Source organism: Saccostrea cucullata, unplaced genomic scaffold, assembly GCF_032062105.1.
Source record: "Saccostrea cucullata isolate Sc308-1 unplaced genomic scaffold, CSIRO_AGI_Scuc_v1 ctg7537, whole genome shotgun sequence".
In the NCBI taxonomy this organism is placed as follows: domain Eukaryota; kingdom Metazoa; phylum Mollusca; class Bivalvia; order Ostreida; family Ostreidae; genus Saccostrea; species Saccostrea cuccullata.
The window spans coordinates 6,417-15,040 of record NW_026926405.1 but is presented as its reverse complement, the minus strand read 5'-3'; the positions used below and the strand labels follow the sequence as shown (position 1 = coordinate 15,040).

Genomic DNA, 8,624 nt, shown 5'->3' with positions numbered 1-8,624 from the left:
TAAATGTTACGAATTTGGCATTCTCCACTATTGTGATGAATAAGTAAACAAGATGTTTCTTGTGATATGAATCGTTAAAATAATGATTCGATGAATTATTGAATAAATGATATGTGTTGACATTTATTATTAGTTATCAGTTATTATTCATTAATGTTATTTGGGATTTATTATGATCTGGGTGCAAATTGTTCACCTCATTCCGAATTTCCTTCATGTTTTGAGGAATATGCAACGTAAATAAACCATTGACTGCATCATAAATGCAATTACATAGTACCTAATGTGCTTACCTTTGATAATTTTTATAGTTAATAAATCCATTCATTGATAATTAGTGTAAAACCCTACAATTACACTCTGCTTTTCATACTAAGCGGTAAAAGATGTAAACTACATTCGGAACACCTCAGATGCGTATAATAGTTAAGTGCATCCGAGGTCTTCCAGCTCTTTGACGTTATGGCGCCAAATCTCATGCATTGAGTAATTGACGTCATAAAGGTTGTAAAGGCTTTATATACGAGCCCCCAGCGTCTAACGGTCAGACGCCTGCGGTCTCACCCACGGAAAGGTCTACCTGACGGACCAACTCCGAACAAGGCAGTCTCCCCATCACAAAGGGTTCTGTTTTAGACAGAGAGACAAATTGACATGATGGGTAATTATTAACCTGAATTTGTTAGCAACGTTTGATTGCGTTTATTCATTCATTTTACTCAGACGCAAGTAGTGGTCTGAACTCATCGTTATTGTTTATTGTTGAGTAGTATTTACTAAGGCACAAGAAGTGACCTGAACTTGATATTTATAACTCCTGACATTATTACTAACAACAAACTAACAAATGCATGGTGCATTGTATTGAGTTTTGTTGAGATGTTAGCATAACTTTTTGTCCCTATACAATTAGTTGTTTGCTACATCCTTTGAATGTTAACAAATGCTAGACGCATTGTATTGAGATATTAGCATAACTTTTTGTCCCTATACAATTAGTTGTTTGCTATAACCTGACATTTTGTATTTATACTCACTAAGTGAAGAAATTACTAGTTGGAACTTTATTCAAGACCTGAAGGCATTAGGTCTATTTGCATTTATTAAAGGGTTTGAGGTTAAGGGTGGTTTATAAATTAACACTTGTTGGAAAGGGTGGTTGGTTTGTTTTTATTTCAGGTGAGGACCGCAGAGCCAAAGAAGAATATTTTTGTATGTTTATTGAATAAAATTTAATAAAATATTGAAAACAAATTATATCCTGTTGTCTTTCGTTCAACATTCAGATTAAGGAGCCCCACAATGTTACGCCGCTAAACATATAAAGCCGTAAGTCGTAACAATTGGTGTCAGAAGTGGGATAAAGACTTCCTTTTATTCTGGTTGATCGAAATTCTACATCAGGATCTTAAAATATTGCCTTGTTAAGTCTATTGACAACGACAAGCACATTGATATATAAACACATAAAATTTGTGTTGCAATAGCCAATAACAAAAGTCAAAATGTCAAATAATAACAGCCAATTTGAAGCTTCTGAGGAGAATGGGTGCAGGTCCTGCGATCTGAATGATGACATCACTTGTGATGAGTATCAACGGTCCGGTACCTCTTCTCCTATACAGAAATCAGGCTCTGACAAGGCTGAAAATATAAATGAACTTTTGTTAAGAGCTGTAGAAATGATGAACAAAGAAGTCTTAAACATGAGACAAGACATAGATGAACAATTGTCAAACATGAGACGAGATTCTCGTCAATTACAAGAACAAGTTGATGAGTTAAAACAAAAGGGGACCCCCAAAGATAATGCAATCAGATATCAAGTGCATGGGTGTAGAGAGTCCCTGGATTTTCATGATCAGTCTCCTGTCATTGGGGCTGGGGAAAGTATCAGTCAAATAAATGCTTCTGCAAGGGAGATAAATTACAATGGAAATAGAGTTCCTTCCCCTTTCAATTCTAAACCAATTGTATCTATTAAACCACCTACATTTGATGGGTCAGAAGATTTTGGGGATTATCTAGCCCAATTCGAAATCTTGGTCGATTTACATGGTTGGAATTACAGGGCAAAGTCACTATACCTAGCTAGCAGTTTAGCGGGAGGGGCTCGTGCACTTTTAAGTGAACTTAACGAAGTTCAGCGCAGAGATTATGTTTCCCTAGTCAAGATTCTTGATAGGCGATATGGTTCAGTTGAACGATCTGAAATGTTCAGAGCCAAGTTAAAGACAAAAACCAAGGGTGACAAAGAATCTTTATCTGAACTTGCACAATCTATCAAGAAACTTACTAGGCAAGCATATCCTACTGCCGACTCAAACTTGACAAATGTTCTATCATTAGATCACTTCATAGATGCACTTCCTGATCCGGATATGCGCCTTCGCTTGAGAGAAAGTAGACCCAGAGACATTAATGAGGCTGAGATATTGGCTATAAGACTTGAAACCCACAAACTGGCTGATGCACAGAGGGTAAAAGTTGTCAATGCCATACATCCAGAAATGGATACCAATCTCCTCGCCTCAATCAAACAAGAAAATAGGGTCTTAAGAGATGATCTCCAATCACTTACAAAAGAGATTAGATCACTCCTTAAAGATGGTCTTAATTCAAGACCTAACTTTTCTCATTCAGGCGAGGTGCATCCTCGGTTCAGGAATGCACAAAATGATCGACAGAACAATCTATTTCAAGTTAGGCAGCCATACAATGCAAATAATTTTGAGAGAAGAAATGCTTACCAAAATAGACAATCTCAAAATGGTCGCTTCCAATCCTCAAATCAGGGAAACTTTCCCGTGTCGAATTCAGGGGGCGGAAGTCGACAAAGCGCAGGGGTAGGCCCCATTCAATGTTAAACAAAGTTTATACAAGAGGACCTCTTCCTGCTGGAAGAAATGAGCAAATTAAAAAGAGTCCTCAAACATGTCAAAAGACAGTTAATGTACCTGAGAATGAAACTTTGACGAACAATAAACTAGGAAATGATATTGAGAACAATAAATCAGAAAATGATGTTGAGAAAATTGTTATGTGTGAAAATGCACCTAAAAATGAGAGAGTAGGTGATATAAAGGGTTGTGGTGAAGGAATTTTTGTAGTAGGCAAAATTGAGAATATTCGAACTACAATGATGGTTGACACAGGAGCTAGTGTAACAATTATTAGCTCCGAATTTGCAGACAGTTCAGAGTTAAAGGAGAAACAAGAGATGTTTGTAAAACACTTATGCCCCCCTCCCCCCAAAATTGGAAATTTTTCTAAATCCAAAAGGGCATAACTCTGTCAAAAATAGTGCGATTGTACCGAAAACAGAACTTGATCTAGATATTAATCTGATAAATCTGTATACCAAATTTCATCTCAGTATGTGCAACCTCTACAAAGAAAATGAACGAAAACTGCAAATAATTGGAATTTTTTTTAAGTCTAAGGGTCATAACTCTGTCAAAAATGGTGCAACCATACCTAAAACAGAACTCGACCTAGATATTAATGTGATAAATCTGTATACTTAATTTCATTTCAGTGTGTGCAACAGTTGTGAAAAAAAAATGAATTGAAACTTCAAATAATTGGAATTTTTCTATGTCCAAGGGGCATGACTCTGTCAAAAATGGAGCGATCGTACCCAAAACAGAACGTGACCTAAAAATTTATGTGATATATCAGTATACAAAATTTCATTTCAGTGTGTGCAACGGTTGCGAAGAAAATGAACGGAAACTGCAAATAATTGAAATTTTTCTAAGTCCAAGGGGCATAACTGTGTCAAATATGGTGCAATCGTAACCAAAACAGAACTTTCCCTAGATATTCATGTGATATATCTGTATACCAAATTTCATTTCAGTATGTGCAAGGGTTGCGAAGAAAATGAACGGAAACTAAGTGGACCGACAGACCGACCGACAGACCGACCGACCGACCGACAGACAGCAGCAAAGCAATATGCCCTCCCTTCTTCGAAGGGGGGCATAATTAGATTTGAACCCTTCATTTGTAAATCTAACCTCTGTTAGTGGGGAGAAAATATCTGTCCTAGGGGAATGCCTAGTGAAAATATGTGTGGGAGATGTTACTGTGAATCATAGTGTTTTAGTGGCTAATATCCAAAACGAATGTATTTTGGGTTTAGATTTTATGAAAGACCACAACTGTGATGTTCTGTTGAACAAAATGAAACTTAGAATAAAGGGGATAGACATTTCTTGCTTTACACATGAAGCTTTGAATAAGCAATGTTGTAAGGTAGTTTTGGCAGAAACTATAGAGATTCCCCCTCTCAGTGAATTTATTGCCCCGGCTAAAGTGGAAAACCCATTATTTAATGACAAGGTTACTTTGTTAAAGCCTGTGGCAAAATTTTTAGATGAACATGGTGTATTAGTTCCCAAGATTTTGGCAAAAGTTGAAACTGATAAAGTACCTGTTCGATACATGAACTTAGGTGATAAGAGTGCCAAAATTTTCAAAGGGACTGTTGTGGCAAATTTAGAAGACACTTCAGAGATCATTGAAAGTACTCCCCAATCAATAAGTGTTTTGACAAAACATGAAATGAAAACAAATGAAAATTTTCCTGAACATTTGAAGTCTGTGTTTGAGAATTCTTGTAAAAACATTGATCAAGAACAACAGCAAAAATTAAGAAAATTGTTCATAGAATTTCAGAGTAGTTTCTCAATTAAATTTTCTGATAAGGCTAGACCCTTGCACAAACTGACCATAGTTGCCAACTCACCCGATTTCGTCGGGTTACACCCGATTTTTCAACCCGTAACCCGATTATTTTTTATGACCCAAAGGGTCATGCTTTTCACCCGATTTTTGCCGAACAACCCGAAAATCTCCCGATTTCCTGATTTTGTTCGTAAATTAGGTTGCATTTTTAACTTCCAGTTACAACCCAAGCTTAGATCTACGTAAACAATGCCGATGGATTAATTATCTGTGCAAGTATAAACAATTAACTGGGTGTTGTTTTGACAAATCAATGTTTGAAGTCAATTAAAATGGCTTCTGATAGAAGTAGATCGTTATCAGGGCCAACAGGAACACATTGAACCAAACACATGTCTCTGATTGAACCAAGAAAAAGAGAAACGATATTTATGTACATATCAAGGAATCTTGGGGAAAAAAACTTTCATTCTAGATAAAATAAAGTGATCGAAGACAGTGTAGGCCTAACTTCACATTTAAAACATATTGCAGTAGTTGTTTAATTAAGATAGAGGAAAAATAACTTTAAAACTGAAATTGGTATACTTTCAAATTTAGCAGAAACTGAAAAGCCTTTTAAAAAAAATGCACACTTACTTCAGGTCAATACTGAAATATGAAAACTTCAATTTTCATTTTTAACATGTAAATTTTAATCAAATTATGTATGAATTTTTTGTCATAATAAATTAAATCCTTTTTCAATAAAAGAATTCTCAATACACAAATACTTTGTATATATATGTATAAAATTTAATCATGGTAAATATGTCGTGAATGCCGTTACGCGTTATGACCAGATTTTTTACTTTCCAAATCTGGTCATGACCAGATTTTTACATGCTGGAGGTTGGCAACTATGAAACTGACTGAACTAAGTCATAAATTTGTTTGGGACGAAGATTGTCACAAATCTTTTGACAAGCTAAAGCGTGCCCTAACAAGTTCACCTAATTTATCTGACAGGGACTATGGGCAAGGAGGTAAACAACATTGTTAGTTTAGATCCTAACGAAAACACTAAGAGCTTAAATTTACCTGAAAACTGTTCTGTTACAACCAGATCTTGTGGTAAATCTGCTCTGCCCTTTGATCATGTTGATATCCCTACAAAACACACTGAAAATGTAACAAACAATGAAACTGTTGGTGAGAATAAACCAACGTTTTTGAAGTAGCTAGATAATATGAATATTTGACATTTGCTGATTTTTCGCATGAAATTTTAATTGTTTTCTTGAACATTCTTGCGAAAATGAGAAGAGATTTATATGTTGAGTTTTTATACTTTCGATGATCTGTAAATATTTGATCTATGATATCTAACTATATTCATGCACTTACTTCATGCATTCTATGCATCAAGCAGTCATATTATGAATCTTATTACAATGATTGATTGATATTTATGCATCAGTGAAATATTGTTCAACTTACCTTTACTTACCTTTGATTTTTCTCTTCGTACATCGCTACATGTCATGTTGTTGAGAATACCTCAGATAATGGGAATCCTAAAAAATATGGATTAGCAATGAAACAGATAGAATTATTGTGACGTATTTATACTTCACAGAATGTTTGACTGATGTCAATTTAAATTGTGCAGTTGTTGTTTTTGCACATATGCTCCAAAACAACGCATAAAATGATAAATAGACCTGCTTACACTGTAAGTTACAGTCAGATCAAATGTAATTTATAACGAGTATTCATATTTTACTTACTGAAGATTGTATTTCGTCCAATTTTTGCAAGTAGTTTGGACGAACTTTGTGAAAATTCAGTGGTGATTCATTTCTCAGCATGAGGATTTGGACCCGGACCACAATTAGCTTACATATAGACTTATATAGTAAAAACATGTGTTTTATTTTCTTTGTAACTTTTTTAAAAACCTTCATTTCCAAAATATCTTTGACCACATGATAGAGCAATATGTTAGATAAATATTCACATCCAGAAATAGGGGTGTTGAATGTGGAATTCCCTGGTTATTAATAAACTTCTGACGTCATGACCTCGGGATAGCTCTCGCTTGGCAAAAAAAGTGTAAACAAACCAAATGAATGCTCTTTTCAATTCATATTTCTGGGCATAATTTTTGCTTGAAATGCACCTTGCTTCATATCATTGTAAACTTTAGACACTGTACTTTTATTCTATACCCCAAAAGTATCTAAAACATGTGAGCTATTTTTATTTTTATCATTGAAAGGGAGGCATATGAATTTCCTACATGTGCTACGTTTTAGCCATTTGACCTTCACCCTTTAATTGTGGCCCGGATCCTATATGGGGGCATAAAATTCATTAAAAAATTTTAAGGCCATATTTGAAATCCTTAGATACTACTTAACTAATATACCAAGTTTGATTGAAATTGGTTGATATCTACATGTAAAATTACATATTGTGTATACTAAGGCAATACAAGAAAGAAAATGGCAAAAAATGGCAAGTATGAAATTTTAAAATTGAAATATGTAAAAACTGTTAGACAATAAAAGGAACTAATTATTACAAGTAAGTTGTTGATACCTCTTAAACACACACACACTCTTAAATATGTAAAATACAAGATTTTTAGATTTCTAGGTAATTTGATGATCTGTACCCTGCATTTTTACAAAATTTTCTTAAATTAAGAAATATAAAATCTATCATGAAAATCTGAGAGTGACAATAGGGGTAAACATTTAAAGTACATTTATTCATAAATCAAATGATGTATCACATTACTGATAAAAGTGTACATAACATTCAAAATAAACAGATTTTTAAGCCCACCCCCATATCCTTTTTCCTGACTGTGAAGAGGGGCCATGTGCAGCTGATTGGCTAAGAGTCTTTGTATAGGTAATCTTAATACCCTATGGGAGTCTGTTTTGACAGGTGATTGTCAAAGGAATATATTGCAGTAAATACCACTAAAAAGTGTCCAAATAAACATTGTCATAATTCAATCTTGCTTTCAAATCCACTCTTCACTACACATGAAAACAATGAAAGGTGACCGTAAAAGAAGAAAAAATCTTAATTTTGGATTTAAAAAAGGGAACACTCATTATATTAAGGCTCATCAGGCTACGTCAAACGCCGCAGGAGCTTCAAGTTCAGCGTCAAACATCCAGGGATCCCCAGAGACTGAGACAGCACATCCCCTTGCTGAAGGCCAGGAAAACATCTCAAGGACACCGATCCTTCGTCCCAGACCTGAGCCATGCCAGGAGCTAAAAAATGAAGAGACGTCTTATGAATTTGAGGGAAACCGCATTGTTGACATAACATTGGTCTTGGAAATGTTTAATGATGCAGCCAAATGCCACTTTGACCAGGCCAAGCACTGTAATTTTCCAGTGTGGGAATACTCAGGACAGAGGAAATGGGGGTTTGGATGGCAGAAGAGACTACTGTGTACGGTATGTAATTTTCAAACAAATTACTATAAATTATACACTGAAATTCCTACCTTTAACAAACCAGGCCCTAATCCTGCCAGTATCAACTGGAACTTTCAATTAGCCCTGCAGAACACCTCCATGGGGAATCGACGCAGTCGGGAAATGGTAGCTGCCTTGGACATTCCACCTCCTAACCGCAGTTCCATGCAAAGGGCCAGCAACCAGGTCAACACAGCCACTCTAGCCCTGAATAAAAAAGACATGGGTGAGAAGAGACAACTGGTTAAGGCCATCAACCAGGTCAAAGGTCAAGAACATCCAGAGGAACTGGACATTGCCATAGATGGACGCTACAACTCCATAACCTTCGGTAGCAGCAAAAAGCCAGGCTACAATGCATCACAAGCTTACGCCATTGCATGCGAGACCAACACCGACAAACAGTATATTATTGGCGCGGCAATGCAGAACAAACTTTGCTGGACT

General features: G+C 35.7%; 1 long non-coding RNA gene across 3 annotated transcripts; it reads right to left on the bottom strand.

Annotated features, from left to right (window-relative positions):
- Positions 1-1,225: 1,225 nt before the first annotated feature.
- Positions 1,226-6,266, bottom strand: LOC134271599 (uncharacterized). Of its 3 annotated transcripts, none has more exons than XR_009993058.1 (4): positions 6,182-6,258; positions 5,773-5,841; positions 2,751-2,897; positions 1,226-1,644 (listed from the first exon to the last, which is right to left on the bottom strand). It is a non-coding gene; the product is annotated as an uncharacterized LOC134271599 (long non-coding RNA). The 3 variants fall into 3 exon arrangements; XR_009993056.1 differs by having other exon boundaries at positions 1,227-1,644; positions 5,773-5,821; positions 6,172-6,266; XR_009993057.1 differs by having other exon boundaries at positions 1,227-1,644; positions 2,751-2,894; positions 5,773-5,821; positions 6,172-6,266.
- Positions 6,267-8,624: the final 2,358 nt, after the last annotated feature.